The 19,617-nt window shown below is 39.5% G+C and overlaps 1 long non-coding RNA gene across 14 annotated transcripts in view; it reads left to right on the top strand.

The window, feature by feature from the left end:
• LOC140627755 (uncharacterized) overlaps nt 1–19,617 on the top strand; it is a 291,600-nt gene that overhangs the window by 65,490 nt on the left and 206,493 nt on the right. For 2 of the 14 annotated variants that reach the window (XR_012026357.1, XR_012026373.1), the window contains exon 4: nt 8,695–8,883. The exons of 11 other annotated variants lie outside the window; for them this stretch is intronic. This is a non-coding gene — a long non-coding RNA (uncharacterized lncRNA). Of the gene's footprint in view, nt 1–8,694; nt 8,884–9,075; nt 9,243–9,353; nt 9,536–19,617 lie in introns of those variants that run through there. One more of the 14 variants, XR_012026358.1, reaches the window with a different exon arrangement.

Below are 19,617 nucleotides of genomic sequence, written 5' to 3'. Positions count from 1 at the left end.
TGTGATCTTTTGGGAAGTAGAGTTGCATATGAATCTAAGGTGACATTGTTGCAGAGAGCCTACTAGTATTCAGTTCCTTGCAAGGGTGTTTCTAGCCTAATGAAATAACCCAGAGTCCTGGCCCCAATAACAGGTACATGTGTACTGGTTAACTGTGTGCTCTTGTGCTAGGGACTTACTCTTTCTGACCCTCAAGCTCATCATCTGCCAAATGAGGCTTTGTGGAGATAGTATCTCTGCTCATTTATAAGCTCTCAAGGTGGGATCAAGAATACCAGTTAGTGAATAGTGGATGTGAAAGTGTTTTAAGAACTGTCATGCATCATACAGATTATCCGATCTTTTTTCCCAAGTTGGGTGGGGGCCACAGACATGGAACCTCTTGCCTAGTGTTGGTGGACAGCAAAGATTGGAATCAGTGCCCTGAAGGAATAGCAGATCAGGAATAAGGCAAAAAGCCTGACATGGAACCAGATGAGACAAGGGAGACAGTACAAAAAGCCAAGTGCTTTGGGGAGCCAGCAGAGCCCATGCATGGGGAAGTTTGAAGGAGAGGAATTTCCTGAGTGGAGAGGAATTTCCTGAACTAGAGTCAGGGGCTACTGACTTCTTTTTGTTTGGTGCCTGCTGTTGCTGTTCTGACAGCCTAGACTTAAGCTATTTTGGAAGCAGTTAATAGGGTAGAGGAAGAGCAGACCAGATGTGAGGGACTGACTATTCTTATAAGTACTAGCAGGATTTAGGGGCCAGCAGAAATGGTACAAGGTCAGTATCAGCTAGCCCAAGGTAAACCCAGTTTAAAGGAGAGTAGTCAATAGCATAGGTGAGCAGGCAAGCCATGTTTGGATACCGTGATGATGAATTTTATGTGTCAGCCTGGCTAGGCTATGGTGTCCAGTTGTTTGGTCAAACACTAGATGTTGCTATGAAGGTATTGTTTTATTTATTTATTTATTTATTTATTTATTTATTTATTTATTTATTTTTAAAGATTTTATTTATTCATGAGAGACACACAGAGAGAGGCAGAGACATAGGCAGAGAGAGAAGCAGGCCCCCCGTGGGGAGCCCGATGTGGGATTCGATCCCAGGACCCTGGGATCATGACCTGAGCCAAAGGCAGAAGAGACTGCTCAACCACTGAGCCACCCAGATGCCCTGAACATATTGTTTTAGATGCAACTAACGTGCAAATCAGTTGACTTTGAGTAAAGCAAATTGCCTTCCTTTTTTTTTTTATTTTATTTTTTTATTTTTTATTTTTTTACTTATTTTTGCTTTTTATTGTGGGGCCAGGGAGATTTCAGAAGTTTTACAATGGCAGAGGAACAAATATTGAGATTCTAGTTAACATACTCTTTTTTTTTAATTTATTTTTTATTGGTGTTCAATTTACTAACATACAGAATAACCCCCCGTGCCCGTCACCCATTCACTCCCACCCCCCACCCTTCTCCCCTTCCACCACCCCTAGTTCGTTTCCCAGAGTTAGCAGTCTTTACGTTCTGTCTCCCTTTCTGATATTTCCCACACATTTCTTCTCCCTTCCCTTATATTCCCTTTCACTATTATTTATATTCCCCAAATGAATGAGAACATATAATGTTTGTCCTTCACCGACTGACTTACTTCACTCAGCATAATACCCTCCAGTTCCATCCACGTTGAAGCAAATGGTGGGTATTTGTCATTTCTAATAGCTGAGTAATATTCCATTGTATACATAAACCACATCTTCTTTATCCACTCATCTTTCGTTGGACACCAAGGCTCCTTCCACAGTTTGGCTATCGTGGCCATTGCTGCTATAAACATCGGGGTGCAGGTGTCCCGGCGTTTCATTGCATCTGTATCATTGGGGTAAATCCCCAGCAGTGCAATTGCTGGGTCGTAGGGCAGGTATATTTTTAACTGTTTGAGGAACCTCCACATAGTTTTCCAGAGTGGCTGCACCAGTTCACATTCCCACCAACAGTGTAAGAGGGTTCCCTTTTCTCCGCATCCTCTCCAACATTTGTAAACTCAAAATGGATGAAAGATCTAAATGTGAGACAAGATTCCATCAAAATCCTAGAGAAGAACACAGGCAACACCCTTTTTGAACTCGGCCATAGTAACTTCTTGCAAGATACATCCACGAAGGCAAAAGAAACAAAAGCAAAAATGAACTATTGGGACTTCATCAAGATAAGAAGCTTTTGCACAGCAAAGGATACAGTCAACAAAACTCAAAGACAACCTACAGAATGGGAGAAGATATTTGCAAATGACATATCAGATAAAGGGCTAGTTTCCAAGATCTATAAAGAACTTATTAAACTCAACACCAAAGAAACAAACAATCCAATCATGAAATGGGCAAAAGACATGAACAGAAATCTCACAGAGGAAGACATAGACATGGCCAATATGCATATGAGAAAATGCTCTGCATCACTTGCCATCAGGGAAATACAAATCAAAACCACAATGAGATACCACCTCACACCAGTGAGAATGGGGAAAATTAACAAGGCAGGAAGCAAATTGCCTTCCATAATGTGGATGGGCCTCATCTACTCAGTTGAAAACCTTAAGATCAAAGACTAGGGTTTCCCAAAGAAGAAATTTGGCCTCAAAACTATCACTTAGAAACCTTTCCTGAGTTTCCATCCTGCCTTGCCTGCCCTGCAGATTTTGGACTCAAGACCACAACATCAGTTCTTACCTGAATATCTAGCCCATCAGCCTCCTACAATTATATGAGCAAGTTCCTTAAAATCTCTGTCCTCCCATCTCTTTCTTATATACATACATATATATATATACATATATATATATAGTATGTGTATATATATTTATAAATACATATATGTGCATATTCTATATGTATGTGTATATACATATTGATGTCTGCATCTATATCTGTATATATAGCCATCCTTTGGTTCTGGTTCTCTGGGGGACCCTGACTGAAACAGACACTGTGAAGATGGCAGCATCACTTAGAGCAGAGATACTTGGAGAATGATGGAGGGCTTTGAGTGAGTTGTCATTATGAGTTCTTTTCCTGAAGTTGTCTGTCTATCACACAGAGTCTCTATTATGTTCACTAAGTGAGCATCTATTGTGCCGTAGAGGTTGGCTGGTACAATGTCTATCAACTCAGGTCCCTGAGAAGTCAATACAGAACCTGAGTGGATGGCCCTCACTTTTTTTTGTCAAAGAAGTTTTATTTTCCCAAGGAGAACACTGAAGTCTGGGCATCTTCCACCAGGGGATCTGACTACAGAGAGCCTCCAGCTCTGTTAGGTTGATAATGGGATTACAAGGGACTTCCAAGGATCCTCTTATTCAGACTTAATAGACTTTATAATGCTGTATAAAATTTGCACTTATTTGGTCTAGCTCCTCACCGTACAGATGGGGAGTGTGAGCCTGAGAGAGGAGGAACCTTTTCCCCAGGCCACACAGCAAGTTGGTGGCACAGCCCAGCCTAGCATTTAGATCTCCAGACAATAACTAAGGAAGAGAAGAAAGAAGAAGGCAAGAGAAAGGCTATTTGATAAAAAGAAGTCTGGATTCCCATTGTGCTTTTTCTATGGGCCATTTGGTGAGTAATTGCCCCAAAGTTAGGAAGCAACCTATTTTTCACAGCTGGATAGAAAAAAGGAAAATAGAAGAGTCTGGAAAGTAAAGTGAAATAAAACAGAAAACATATTTATAAGGGCCTTCACTGCTAAATCACGAAATTGAAGATGATCAGTATAAATGGGTTTCATTGAAGACCAAATTGGCTTTCCCCTGGGCTTATCTAACGGAAAGAAAGCTACTGCACTCAGTGCAAGTACCTTACCACACTGGCCCAAAGAATGTTTGCCCTTGTTGAAATAAAGGTATACTTTGATTGCTACAGGGTCAGAGCTCCCTATTTCTCCCCAAATTTGCTCAGGAATTTGTTTATCTTCCATGAACATACTAAATCTAATGGATCAATGAAAATGACATACGTATTCATTTGTTCTAACTTGACTCCGATGGCTTCATCCATTAAACTTTCAATGAAGTTGTAATTCTTTTAAAAAAACATCAGTTAAGAAAAAAACATGCCAGTGATTCATAATCGCTTTGGAACGCATCAGGATGAATCAGTACAGGTGACTGTCTTTTCTTTGCCTTGTGTCACTGCTTTGTGCCTGTGTTTTCCATTTAGGATTTATTAGTGTAAATCCCTCTTGTACATCATTGAAAGTGTTAGGATTTATATGGCAGAATATAGTCTGCATTAGTCCTTCCAGGAGAGTGGGTGACCTAATAGGGTTTCCTACCCTGAATTTCTACTGTTCTTTGTAGAAATACGTTTCGTAATGAGCTTGCACACGTGGGAAAGCAGTGTTCTAATGGCATCTATTATTGCCAATACAGGATGCTTTACTGCACTTTCTGTGGAGTCCCTGGGCTCCTTACTGAAATGCACCCTCATGGCAAAGCCTCTTTCATGGCTAGGAGGAGGATATTAACCTCTCTTCTGCCCCTTCTCTGTTTGGAGTACAATGCAGCTTTGATAAGCTCCTTCAAGAGCCTTTCGTTTACACCCTCTCATAGATCTGCAGACGGTATCTGCAAAAGAAGCACATTGGAATCTTGGCCAAAAGGAACCAGAGGGGTGGGGAATGTACTCACCAGTTCTTTCCTTTGGTGGCTTTCCTTCTAATTTGCTCCTTTGATGTAGTGAAACCTGCTCCAGATTGCTTCTGTAATCTCTGTATTCTCCCCTTTTCTTTCTTTTCTCTTCTTTTTTTTTAAGATTTTATTTATTTATTCATGAGAGACACACACAGAGAGAGGCAGAGACACAGGCAGAGGGAGAAGCAGGCTCCATGCAGGGAGCCCGACATGGGACTCTATCCTGGGACTCCAGGATCACGCCCTGAGCTGAAGTCGGCGCTAAACCGCTGAGCCACTCGGGCTGCCCTCTTTTATCTTCTTTTAGTCTCCTTCTCTCCCTTCTCATAGACCAACTGTTGGGACAATTGAGTGACTTTCATCCATTCATTCAAACATTTACTAAGTCCTACTTTGTGCAAAACACTGTGCAATGTTCTGAGTTTCTCAAGGTACTCTTTTCTGGTGGTGGTGTTCCTTTTTAAATTATAAAAGCAATACATATTTACAGTAAAAATGCAAACACCACAGAAGGGTATAAAATGAAATGAAGAGTGCCTTCAAGGTCCTACTCTCACTCCTTTGGCATGATCATCAGCAATAATTTCTTATTTATCCTTTCAGAACTTTTCTATGCGTATATGTATGGTGTATGCATTTGTTCATATGTATATGCACAGATATATATGTACACATTCATGCTTTTTTCAGGAAACATTGATTGGAGCTTGTTAAAAACAGTTTTGTAAATCCACTTCCTTGTACACCTTGGTATGCTTTCCATGTCAGCATGTTCCTTTCCTGCTGATTCCCTTTAAGATGCATGGTTGAACTATAACTTTATAACACTTAAGTCAGCAAGTGTTTCCTGGCTAGCCAATCATACTGAACAGCCTGAGCCTTTCTGTAAGCCCGCAATTCTCTCAGGGCAAGCCACGACAGCTGCTCCCTAGGTATATGCTGCATCCGGGCTCTGTGCAAGAGAGTGGTGTGGAGTTCTCTCTCACTGGAGCAGCACTTTCTTACCAGCTAAACCATTGGAAGGATCTCGGGTGGGAAGTAGCACTTCCTGCTTAGAATGCACACTGAAAAGGGATTCCCACGTTATGAACCTTCACAGTCCTCCTGTGCGATACTGTTATAAGACCTCAGGCTGAATCGGCCACTGTTGGGCATTTTTGCTTAGTGTATTCCAGCTCCACTTCAGTTACAGGCATAGGCTTGCAGTTTCTACTTTGACCCCAAGACCAATATACAAGAGAGAAGCAGTCTTTTATTTTATTTTCCAGATCAGAGTCCTCCAGTTTGCCTATCAGTGCTACCCACCTTCGGTGTTGCCTCTTTGAATTCAGATTTATCTGGATGAGGCATGTAAGAGAAGGTACATGACAGCTAGGAGAGGATTTCTGTTCTGGACTCCTCCTTGTGGTGGTCTCCAAACCCAGTTCTCCAACTGTTTTCCTCTCATGCTTTGGGGATTTAGAATCCAAGTGTGGTCATGACCCAAGCACTGAATTGAACATTTCTACATTCCTTGGAGTCCAAAAGAAAGGCCGTTCCAGATGTCAGGTAAATGCCTTTTATTTCTTCACTATCTGGTAGAAATTAAATGGTAGGATGAGTGTTTATTTATACCTATTTTCAGGTTTTTATTTTTATTTTATTCCCAGCACTGGGAAAATGAACCTGAAAATCCAGAAAGGGAAAAACCAAACCAATAGCCATTGCCCTAGAATTGTAGGACTTTGTCAATAATAAATGTCTAGATGGCGTGTTTATTTCAGTTCTCATCCAATTCAGTTCCACAAATATTTGTTGACTGCCTGCTGTGAAAAAGATAAAGAATGGATAAGACGTGACTCTTGCCCTACAGGACTTCACCATCTAACAGGGAAGTCAACATGTACACTGTTAATTGTCATATACAGAAGACAATAATAAAAGTGTATAGAGAAGTTTAAACAAGGTGCTATGGGAGTACTGGAGGAATGGAAAGTTTAAGGAGGGAATCTGGAAAGATTATGTTTGGAAGAAGAAGCTTTTGAGCTTGGTCTTAAGGATTGATGAGACTATCACAGGAAGACATTGAGGTGAAAGATAGTTTAGGCTGAGGAGCCATATACCCCACAGGTGTGGTAGCCCAGGAAATGGCGATTGGTCTGGTAGGCTAGAGAGCAGTCTGAAATAAAAACTGGGAAGGTGAGCCTGACCCAGTTTATGATGAGCCTTGATGCTAGGCCAAGGGTTTGGACTTGTTCTGTCAACTAAAGAAGTCTTGGGTTACTACCCCTCCCTCAATCATAAAGGAATCTTTTCCCTCTTATCACAGCCTCTGGGTCTCTTTGTGCAGATACCTTCCAGTTACAGTCATATGTATTTGATGAAGATTCTTGAAATGAGAAATAGTTGACTTTAGAAAACACACCACATGGGATTGATTTAAACAGCTCCAATATATCAATAATGCATTTAATTTATTTTTCCCCAGTAGTATATGTAACTACATGTACTTTGATTATATTGACTAAGACTACAATCCATGTTGACATAACCCAAGAATGGTTATTCTTGATCTGGGTGGTGTTATGTTTGAAATTTATCCTTTGCTGTCATTGGTTCCACTCACTTTGCGCGTATACCAAACCAATTCTAGCTATTTCATCAGGTTTTTCTTTTACTAGCTCTATTTATTGTCTTTCTATGGTATTCCTATAAGAATGTCAGATTAAATTATATCATATGCTTCTCTCTCTAAGATATGTTCACTTTGCTTCATCCTCTTTTACCGTTCAGCTCTCCATCCTATCACAAACAGGAATTAGCTTCGTTTGGCATGATTTGTGTTTGAAGAATCCATATTGACTACTGTTTATCACTTCGGTTTCCCCTAGGTACTCATAAATGACTGCCTTAATAATTGTCCTCACAGCTTACCAGATATTGAAATTAAATTTATGAGTTTAATTCCCTGAGTTCCCTGGGGATTTTTTTTAAAAGAAAAATGGAACAAGGCAGTTTCATGACTCACAGCAACTCTAACATAATAAACCAGTGTGATAAAGAAAAACATTTTGCAGGGAAACAAATTTTGGTCTTAGCCCTCCAAATGATTATTATAAAAATTAACAAATAATACGATTTTTTTGAAATAGTAAAACATCCTGTGTCCTTTAAAATTATTTATTTATTGCACTCACACATATTTTTAAGGACTATAACAGATGCCTAGAAAATGTTAATCCACTAGTTTATAGTCCTTACTTTGTGCTGGCAACTGGAAATTTGGTCTTTTTATATTCAAATTGTTGCACACTTGAAAAATAGCCCAATAATGGCACGTTTTAAAAGGTTATTTTGTAAGTACTGTTGGTCGGACATATGCTAAAGTACTGTTTCAGGTTGCTAAGGCAACATGCTTGCCACAATTGTGGTTAACTATTTACAACTTAACAATGATGCACTGACCTGAGTCTTACCTTCACTGAATATAGTGCAGGTGCACTTTATGTAGGCTGTGCTGTAGGTAGACCATAGCTATAGCTACCTCTTAACCTTTGTGAATGATGCAAGGGATTGATGCACATTTGAGAGCAAAAAGTCAGATGCCTTGAAGAGGATGGATATATAGAACATGGAACAACACCAAGAGCTTTCGTGGGGTGTAGTAGATTTCTCTAGTTGCCCAGCCAAGACTCTGCCTGCTGCTGAAACCAGGGATATGTGGAATGACTAGTTTACATCAGTCATGGCAGAGAAGTAATCAGTTTTCTTTGACTGAATCAGTTTGGACCCAGGGAATGAACAACATGTATGGTCTCTTTTCTTACTGTTCCATTGGATGGTGTTTAAGACATCTTTTCCTTTCAGAAGGCAGTACAAGCCCCATTGGAGGCTTGGCTTAGAGGCAAATGATATTTAAAAACACTTTTGTTGTGCAGTCCTTTTCATTAGGTATGGTGGATAATCTGAAAGATATATCAGCTTCAGTGCCTGTCATGACTATAATGCATAAGTTTGTGACTTGTTTGTGTGAATGTTTTTATTTCAAAGACTGTCATCCAGGGCCCTGCAGCAACTGAACAAGGAGAAGATACCCTGTTGTGTCATCCTGATCTGAGATAATACATAGGATGAAAGCACATGGTTAAGTTATCTACCAACCTGGCAGGAATGGATTCCAGATATGGAACACCATGGCCTCACTCTTTGCCAGTATACTCCTGGAAGGGCAAGCCTATGGTGAGCTCCTTAGACTTTGTTAGTGGGTGAAAGCCTTGGGTTTCAGGAGAAAGTATTTGGATGGCATTTTAAGAAGCCTTTTCATTTTCAGTAGAGTAGAAAAGTCTGCCTCTGAGCCTGTGGTACGATCTTTTCTCTAGATGAACACAATGACTGTCTCACATTTTTTCTGATATTTATTCTGCAAATCAGCTGCATGAGCCCCTGCCACTTTCCTGAATAAGCTTCCAGGCATTACCTGCATGCTGTGTTCCTGTGGAGGGATGGCAGTAATCTCTGCTAAGATAAACTGGAGCTTCTGTGGATAAAGCGTAAATGCAGTGAAGTGTGTGTGGCTGTAAGATTTAATGCCTCTACAGGTAATTTTTTTGGAAGGGGGATCTGGCATTTAATCAAATCCAGAGTCATTATGTAAATTTAATCACCTTGCAACACACTAGTAATTTTATTATCTCCTTTTCATTTGACAGTGCTTAGGTACAAGTTGAGCTTGGAATTCCAGAGGTAGAACACTGCTGATTGGAGGCATATGAAGGAAAATGTACTGTGGAAATGAGATAAAACTTTTATTCTTGCTATTGATTGTCATCTATGTATGTGTACAGGTGTCCAACAAAAGGTTTCTAGAATAAAGTGCATCTGTTTAAGGTTCTCTACCTTTCTTAAAGCTCCAGTGAATTGTGAAGAGCATGCTTTGAATGGACTATGTTAAATCTATTCCTGCCAGAAGGAAAACTGACCTTTGCACTGAATGAGATGTGGTTCAGATTCTTCCTAATACAGGGGTCTCCTTTACCTTGTATAGCCCATTTGGCTTGGTCCGTGGTTACTAGAATGATGTCTGATACTGGATTATTTGTGCCATAAGGTCTATTTAAAATCAAAGATAGTATTTCCTCTTATCAACACCAGTTTTGATAGATATTTAAAAGTTGCAAGGGGATTGATGATCCTGGATAGACAAATTATCCACTGCAACATCACTGTTTTTTACTATGAGGCCGAGGAAGAAAAAACCTGGTCAAGTTGGATGTCCCAAAAGGTACCTGGGCTTTTTTTTTTTTTTTTTTGTACCTGGGCTTTTTCACTCAGTGATTCACACTAATGACCATGTCTTAATGAAAGTCATAAAGTCAAATACTTTATCTGTCATCTATGGCATGAAACCGGAAAGGAGGCAAGAGGAAAGATATGCTAATGTGTTCAACTGACCTTGCTAAGGCAGAAGAAATGGCATTTTGGATATTTTTCTTTCTTCCACTTCTGTATTTTACTTTCCCTATTTTCTCTTACTCTGAGTCTGAAAGAAACTTAAGAATATCCCTTCTTGGGCAGCCCTGGTGGCTCAGCGGTTTAGCGCCTGCCTTCGGCCCAGGGTGTGATCCTGGAAACCCTGGATCGAGTCCCATGTTGGGCTCCCTGCATGGAGCCTGCTTCTCCCTCTGCCTGTGTCTCTGCCTCTCTCTCTTTGTGTCTCTCGTGAATAAATAAATAAAAATTAAAAAAAAAGAATATCCCTTCTCCTTCAAAGACTCCATGAGCTCCCCCATCCATACATTGGAACATGGAGGCCCCTGACCAGCCAGGAAGTCTTTCCTTCTTTAATCACCTGATGTTTCTCCTGCTGTATCTTGCAAGCATGGAAGCCTCGAGCTTGAGAAAATGCCCCTAATTTGGGCCCAATTCAAATTACCAGGTTTCCCATACCTACAGTGCTACTTACTCCAGCAAAAACTTTTTTTCTTTCTAAAAACCCTTACTAACTCCACGAATCATAACATGGCCTCATAATGGGAAATCAAAATGGTGTAATCTTGGATTAAGATTGAAGTGCCTTACTATCCAGTTTCTTATCTAACTTAATATTTATTCTCTGTTTACTATTGATGTCTCAGTCTTCTCATCCTAAAATGTGGATAAAAATCACTACCTTCCAGGGCACCTGGGTGGCTCAGTGGTTGAGCATCTGCCTTCAGCTAAGGTTGTGATCCTGGGATCCTGGGACTGAATCCCACATCAGGCTCCCTGCATGGAGCCTGCTTCTCCCTCTGCCTCTGTCTATGCCTCTCTCTGCGTGTCTCTCATGAATAAATAATTAAAATCTTCAAAAAAAATCACTACCTCCTCTAAGAGTTGGTATAAGGATTCAGTGAGACACTGGATGTGGAAGCAGCTAGTGGCCTAGAGCACATTCTCAGTGAAAGCAAGTTGAACCAGATTGATTTTCATGGTTAGGGGGATAAAGTGTTGATTTTTAAGAGTTCTTTATATATATTAGATACAAGTCCTTTGTCAAAGTTGTGATTTGAAAATATTTTCTCCCGGTCTGTAGCTTGTCTTTTTATTCTCTCCAAAATGTCTTTCACAGAGCAAAACTTAAAGTTTTATGAAATCCAAATTTGTCAACTTTTTAAAAATAGATCATGCTTTTGGTATTATATCTAAGAACTCCACCTAAAGATTTTCTCATATTTTTTTTCCTAAAAATTTTATAGTTTTATGTTTACATGTGGATCAGTTATCCACCTTGTGTTAACTTTTGTATTAGGTGTGAGATTTAGGTCAAGGTTAAATTGTTTGTATATGAGTATAAAGTTGTTTTAGTACCATTTGTTGAAAATTTTATCTTTTCTCCATTGAATTGCTTTTGTACCTTTTTCAAAAATCAATTGACATATTTATGTGAGTCTATTTCTGGTCTCTGTTCTATTTCACTGATCTGTGGTTCCTTCCCTTTGCTAATACCATACTGTCTTGATTAGTACAGACTTTTAGTAAGTCTTTTTTTTTTTTTAGCAAGTCCTTAAGTTTTTACTTAACTTCTAGTTAGTTAATATGCAGTGTAATATTAGTTTCAGGTATACAATATAGTGATTCAGCACTTCCATACATCATCCCGTGCTCATCAATATAAGTATACTCCTTAATCCCCATCATCTATTTTACCCATCCTCCCCACCAACCTCCCCTCTTTTTTAAAAAAGATTTTATTTATTTATTCATCACACACACACACACACACACACACAGAGGCAGAAGCAGGCTCCATGCAGGGAGCCCAACATGGGACTCAATCCCGGGTCTCCAGGATCATGCCCTGGGCTGAAGGCAGGTGCTAAACCGCTGAGCCACCCAGGGATCCCCCCCAACCTCCCCTCTTAACCACTGGTTTGTTATCTATGGTTGAGTCTGTTTCTTGGTTTGCTTCTCTCTCTCTTTTTTTTCCCCTTTGCTAATTTGTTTTGTTTCCTAAATTCCACATACGAGGGAAATTATATGGTATTTGTCTTTCTCTAACTTATTTCACTTAGCATAATACACTCCATTTCCATTCATGTTGTTGCAAATGGCAAGATTTTATTCTTCTTGATAGCTGAGTAATATTCCATTGTGTATTTCTATATATCACATCTTCTTTATCCACTTAACAGTCGATGGACATTTAGGCTCTTTTTGTTATTTGGCTATTATTGATAATACCGCTATAATCATTGGGGTGCATGTGTCCCTTCAAATCTGTATTTTTGTATCCTTTGGGTAAATACCTAGTAGTGCAATTGCTGTATTGTAAGATAGTTCTATTTTTAACTTTTTGAGGAGCCTCCATACTGTTTTCCAGGGTGGCTGCACCAGTTTGCATTCCCACCAACAGTGTAAGAGGGTTCCCCTTTTTCCACATCCTTGTCAACACCTGTGGTTTCTTGCATTGTTGATTCTAGTCATTCTGACAGTTGTGGGGTAGTATTTCATTGTGGTTTTGATTTGTATTTCTTTGATGATGAGTGATGTTGAGCATCTTTTCAAGTGTGTTAGCCAACTATATATCTTCTTTCGAAAAATGTCAATTCATGTGTTCTTCCCACTTTTTAATTGGATTATTTGTTTTTTTGGCTATTGAGTTTGTTAAGTTCTTATAGATTTTGGATACTAACCTTTTACCAGGTATGTCATTTGCAAATATCATCTCCCATTCCTTATGTTGCCTTTTAGTTTTGTTGATTGTTTCCTTTGTTGTGCATAAGCTTTTTTTTTAAGTAGGCTCCATGCCCAACATGAGGCTTGAACTCACAACCCTGAGATCAAGACCTGAGATCAAAAGTTGGATGCTCTATTGACTGAGCCACCCAGGCGCCCCTGTGTAGAAGCTTTTTATTTTGACAAAGTCCCAATAGTTTATTTCAGATTTATAGTAAATCTTAAAATCAGTAGTGTTATTCCTCCAACTGTATTCTTTTTTTAAAAAAAAATTGTTTTAGCTCTTTTTGTTCCTTTGCTTTTCAAATAAATTTTACAATTCATTTCCCTGAAAACTAAAAAGAAATTCTGTTGGGATATTGATTGGACTTGCATTACATCTATGGATTAGTTTGGGAAGAATTGACATTTGTACTATGTTGTTTCTTTCAACCCATAAACACATTATATCTCTGTATATTTAGATCTTTCCCTTTATTTTTTTAAATCTACATATTTTTTTCAAATTTTGAAAAAGATTTTATTTATTTATTTAGAGAGAGCATGAGCAAGAGGAAGAGCAGAGGGAGAGGGAGAGAGAGCATCCTAAGCAGACTCTGTGCTGAGCATGGAGCCTGACATGAGACTCAATCTCATGACCCTGAGACCATGACCTGAACTGAAATCAAGAGTTGGGTGCTCAACTGACTGAGCCACCCAGGTGCCCCAAAAATATGTTTTTTTTTTACTCTGCTTTCTTTTTTTTTTATGATAGGCACACAGTGAGAGAGAGAGAGAGAGAGAGAGGCAGAGACACAGGCAGAGGGAGAAGCAGGCTCCATGCACCGGGAGCCCAACGTGGGATTCGATCCCGGGTCTCCAGGATCGCGCCCTGGGCCAAAGGCAGGCGCTAAACCGCTGCGCCACCCAGGGATCCCCTTTACTCTGCTTTCTGGGCAAAAAATGCTTTATTTATTTTTTTAACTAGGGTCCATGCCCAATGTGGAACCCAGCATGGGGCTTTTAAACTCACAACCTTGAGATCAAGAGTTGGATGCATAACTGACTGAGCCACCCAGGTGCCCCCTAGATCTTTTTGGATCTTTGTTTTCTTTCATCACTGTTTTATGGTTTTCATCATACAAAATCTGTAGATATTTTGTTAGATTTACACCTTAGTATTCCATTTTATCTGAGCTACTATAATGTTGTATATGTATATGTATATAAAAATATGTATATGTATACATAAAAATACATTTAATATATACTTATATGTTAAGCATATGTATTTAGTTTCCAGTGGTACGTTGGGAGTACATAGAAATATGACCAATTTTTCTTTTTTAAAAATTATTTATTTATTTATTCATGAGAGACACACAGAGAGAGGCAGAGGGAGAAGCAGGCTCCCTGCAGGGAGCCTGATGCGGGACTTGATCCCAGAACCCTGAGATCATGACCTGAGCCAAAGGCAGACATTCAACCACTGAGCCACCCAGGCACCCCAGAAATATGACCGATTTTTCTATGTTGACTTTGTATCCTACCACTTTAGTAAACTCAGTTATGTTGTTTAAGTTTTTTTGGTAGGTTCCTTGGGATTTTATGTGTAGGAAGTTATGTTGCCTGCAAATAGAATTTTATTTCTTTCCAATATTTAGGCCTTTTGTTTATCTTTCTCGCCTTATTGCATTTGCTAACGCTCCAGTATGATGTTGAATTGGTGGTGAGAGAAGATGTTTTGCATTGTTCCCAGTCTTAGGGAGAAAACATTTAGTCTTTTGCCATTAAGTATGTTGTTATCTTAGGTTTTTTTTGGAGACACTCTTTATCAGGTTGAGGAAATTTCCTTTTATTCCTACTTGCTGAGAATTTTTATCAATTTATGTTGATTTTTCTCAAATGCTTTTTCTGCATCGATTAATATAATCATGTAGTTATTCTTTTGTAGGCTGGTAATAGTGTAGATTACATTGATTGATTTTTTTTACATTTTTTTTAAATTGGAGTTCAGTTTGCCAACATATAGCATAACATCCAGTGCTCATCCCATCAAGTGCCCCCCTCAGTGCCCGTCACCCAGTCACCCCCACCCCTTGCCCCCCTCCCTTTCTACCACCCCTTGTTAGTTTCCCAGAGTTAGGAATCTCTCATGTTCTGTCTCCCTTTCTGATATTTCCCACTTATTTTTCTCCTTCCCCCTTTATTCCCTTTCACCAAATGAATGAGACCATATAATGTTTGTCCTTCTCCAATTGACTTATTTCACTCAGCATAATACCCTCCAGTTCCATCCACGTCCAAGCAAATGCTGGGTATCTGTCGTTTCTAATGGCTGAGTAATATTCCATTGTATACATAGACCACATCTTCTTTATCCATTCATCTTTCGATGGACACCGAGGCTCCTTCCACAGTTTGGCTATTGTGGACATTGCTGCTATAAACATTGGGATACAGGTATCCCAGCGTTTCACTGCATCTGTATCTTTGGGGTAAATCCCCAGCAGTGCAATTGCTGGGTCATAGGGCAGATCTATTTTTAACTCTTTGAGGAACCTTCACGCAGTTTTCCAGAGTGACTGCACCAGTTCACATTTCCACCAACAGTGCAAGAGGGTTCCCCTTTCTCCACATTCTCTCCAATATTGAGCCAACCTTGTAATAATCCATGATAAACCCCACTTGATTGTACTATATTATTTCTTTATATATTGCTGGATTTTATATAATATTTGTTAAGGATTTCTGTGTCCATACTCATGAGGGATATTTGTCTATAGTTTACATTTTTGGAATTGGTTTTGTCTGATTTTGGTATCAGTGTTAGGTTTGCCATTTTCTATAAATTGGGAAACATCTCCTTTTCTATTTTTTGGAAGAGATTGTATAGAACTGGTATTATTTCTGCTTTAAATTTTGTATAGAATTTGCTAGCAAAATAATCTAGGCCTGAATATTTCTTTTTCGGAAGGTTTCAACTAAAATCATATTTATTTAATGATTGTGATTGTAGGACTGTTCAGTTCATCTATTTCATCTTGGAGGAGTTTTGGTAGTTTGTGATATTTAAGGACTCATTGCCTTTTGTTCTTTACAATATCCCTATGAAGTAGGCAAGACAGGTAGTCTTAACTCACTGCTCAGAGCAGTTCATAGTACATAGCAGAAAATAAGTCAATATTAGTAGGATGAATTTGTTAAATAAACTCCACTTTTCAAATGTGCAAACTAAGGTTCAGAGTGGTGAAACAACTTGTTGAAAATTATTTAGCTCATAAGTGGTAATGCTGGAACTCAAATCCAAAATCTAAAATAGCTTTTGAAGAAGAAGGGAATGTGAGAAGGGAGCTAATCTGGCATCTGTTTTGTGCCAGACACTGCTGGATGCTTTCATATAACTTGACTCATTTAAATTCTGACAGTTATCCTGTGATAAAGGTGTTTCCATCTCCATTTTAAAGTTGAGGGATGTAAGGTTCTGTATTAGGGTCCTAACAGGAAACATATGATATGCTCAAAGTAGGGTAGTTTGAGGAAGGTTTAGTAAAGGGACTATTTACAAGGTATAGGCAGGTTGTGGGGAAACCACAGGGGCTAATGAAACCCTGGGGCTAGTACAATAGGTCTGTTACCCCCCTCCCCCCACCCAGGCCCAAAGGATGAAGGAAAGGAGTGTCTAGAAAGAGGACATCTAGGAGGAGAGATCTCTAGAGCAGGTAGCACTGAAATGAGCAGTGGTCTTTGGTCAAAGTAAATAGCCAACTCCCCATAGGGAGGAAGCCAAGAGGAAGCTGCATGCTTCTTATCTTTGATCACTCTCAAGAGTTCTTTTTGGCCAAACCCAATCAATCAGAAGCCAGCGACCAGTAAAGCCTATTGATATAATTCATACCAGACAATTTCCTGGTGAAGAAGGCAAGATAGTGTATCTAGAGGACAAAGATGTACAGTAACTTGTCCAAGGTCACATGGCAGCCTGGTAAGAGGCAGGTTTAGGATTCCAATTCCATAGTTCCAGTTCTTGACACTGAACTTGTCCATCTTTCCCCCAGGAGATTAACTTTTAGGGCCACTGTCAAAAAGGGCCTGTGATGGGGCACTGGGGTGGCTCAGTCAGTTAATTGTCTGCCTTTGGCTCAGGTCATGATCCCAGGTCCTGGCGAGCCCTGCATCAGGTACCCTGCTCCGCAGGGAGTTTGCTTCTCTCTCTCTCCCTCTGCTGTTCCCTCTGCCTGTGCCCACTCTGGCTCTGTCAAACAAATAAAATCTTAAGAAAAAAAAAGAAAGGGCCTGTGATAAATCTCCCAATATGTATATGTTCTCATTTTATTTTTGTTTTTTGTCCTGCAGTGGCCCTATGCTGGAGTATTAATGCCCTATTATTGCCATTTGAAATTCTTGATAATTTTATCTTTGAATCTGTACTTTGTAAGTGAAGGCCAGTGGGACAATGGAACATGCACTGGGGGCTTGGAGCCTTGATTCACATACAGTTCCACCTCCCACTACCTCTGCATATCTTCAGGATGGGTTCTTGATTGCCAGTTCCTTGATTCCTAATACTCTGAGCACCTTTTATCTTTCCCCATCCAAGTCCATCCATTCCCAGCAGGAGCCTAGAGGTGGGGAGGATCAAAGCCAAGTGTACATTTTCTGCCATCTTTCAGGGTAGGGCATGACAATAACCATCCTTGCATATACCAGGCACATTCAGTGAGCAACTCAGTAGTGGTGGCCTCTTACCCATCCCTGAGCCAGGTACCTAGTGCATCTTTGTGGAGAGGTTGTAATACCCTTAAGAGGTGCCTATGTAGGGGATCCCTGGGTGGCGCAGCAGTTTGGCGCCTGCCTTTGGCCCAGGGCGCGATCCTGGAGACCCGGGATCGAATCCCACATCGGGCTCCCGGGGCATGGAGCCTGCTTCTCCCTCTGCCTGTGTCTCTGCCTCTCTCTCTCTCTGTAACTATCATAAATAAATAAAAATTTTAAAAAATTAAAAAAAAAGAGGTGCCTATGTACTTTTGGTTGGGGTAGCAGGCTCACAGAAAGGGAGATGCCTATCTCAATTTCCCTGCCCTCTGATAAAGCATAGCATGTCAGTCCAGCAGGTGATGGAAGGGGGGACCCAACAGTTGTTAAGCCCCACCCCATGACTTGTGCCATGTATATGCACAAGTCATGGGATGGAGTTCCATGTTGCCCTTAGTGGTCTATGCCTGCCCCATAAGAATCCCTGTGTCCTGGAAAGTATCCTTTGGGCTTATTCCATATCCGGGTAGCTGTCTCTTCCTCATTCCAACTTTACAAATCTGACTTATGCCACTTTTCTGGCCAACTCAAGGCACCTTCCAGGGATAAGGAATGAAATACAAATTGTGTAATTTTGTTAACTCTGTATACAAGTTAGGTCTGATATTTTTACTTAAAACTGAAATTGCACAAAAAAGATGAACAGTAAAATATATGTTAATAATTTAAAATTCTAGTTTTTCTTGACTTAGAATGACACTGAATTGCAAATAGAAAATACCAGGATAAACTGAATGAGAGACCACAGAAAGAAGGAAAAAATCTTTATGTTTTAGTACCTTTAATAACACATTTTTCCTGCTTTTTGAACAAGGCATTCCACATATTCATTTTGCATTGGGCCCTACAAGTTATGTATCTGGTCTTGCCTGGGTGAATATTTAAAGCATATGGGTGCATCCAACTTAATTAATTTTGGGTAGAGAGCTCTTAATTATCTGTATTTTTAAAGACACCTCCAAGAATCTGCCATAGAAACAAATTACAAATAAGCAAGGAAGGAAAGCTAGAATAAACCCTATGGTACTAGATTAAAGTCAGAGATATCGATATAAAAATTCATATAAACATATCTATACATATATAAATATATGTACATATAAAGATAGATATAGAAATAAACATCAATATGTGTATATATATGGACTATTTTACTTTATGTGTTTCCTAGCTCTGTCCACTGACATGTCCTGGAAGCAGCAACATTCAAGGAGAATTGAGCTCACCTAGAATCACATTTTGTTTTCCAAATGCCATTCCCAAATAAAAAGAACTAAGTCTACTAATAATCTTGGAGGGCAAGATATAGCTTCAAAGTATTACCCCCCAAATATTTATTAATTACTATGGTGGTTTTAGCATGTGTCCACAAATTTTTTGTTTCTCCTCCCTTCTGGAGGTGAAGATTAATTCCCCTCCATTGAATGTGGGCTGGACTTACTAATTCAGTTCTAACAAAGTATGGAAAGGGAAATATAATAGTTTTACCATTTACTATTTATATTTTCTAGTTAATATGTAAGTAAATTGAAAGAAAAATATGGGGTGCCTGGGTGGCTCAGTCAGTTAAGCATCTACCTTGGGCCCAGGTCATGATCCCAGGATCCCAGAATTGAGCCCTGCATTGGGTTCTCTGCTTAGTGGGGAGTCTGCTTCTCCCTTTCCCTCTGCCTTTCCTCCTGCTCATGCTCTTTCTCTCTCTCTCTGAAATAAATTTTTTAAAATCCTGAAAAAAAGAAAGTAAAAAAAGAAAAAACATGCCATTCAAATATTTTTAAAAAGTGGTAATGGCTATATTATCATTTAAAGTAGACTTCAGAATGAAAAAATGATTCCTCCACTGTCCTGCCTTTTCTGGTTTTAATTGAGATTTTATATAATTCCAAGTTATCTTTTCTCTTAGATTGTCAGTTATACTTCTTTTAAAGTTTTTGGTAGTTGTCCTAGACTTTTCAGTATACATTT

Source organism: Canis lupus, chromosome X, assembly GCF_048164855.1.
Source record: "Canis lupus baileyi chromosome X, mCanLup2.hap1, whole genome shotgun sequence".
NCBI classification, from domain to species: Eukaryota; Metazoa; Chordata; class Mammalia; order Carnivora; family Canidae; genus Canis; species Canis lupus.
Note: the sequence above shows the minus strand (reverse complement) of the source record. Positions and strands in the feature narration are given on the sequence as shown.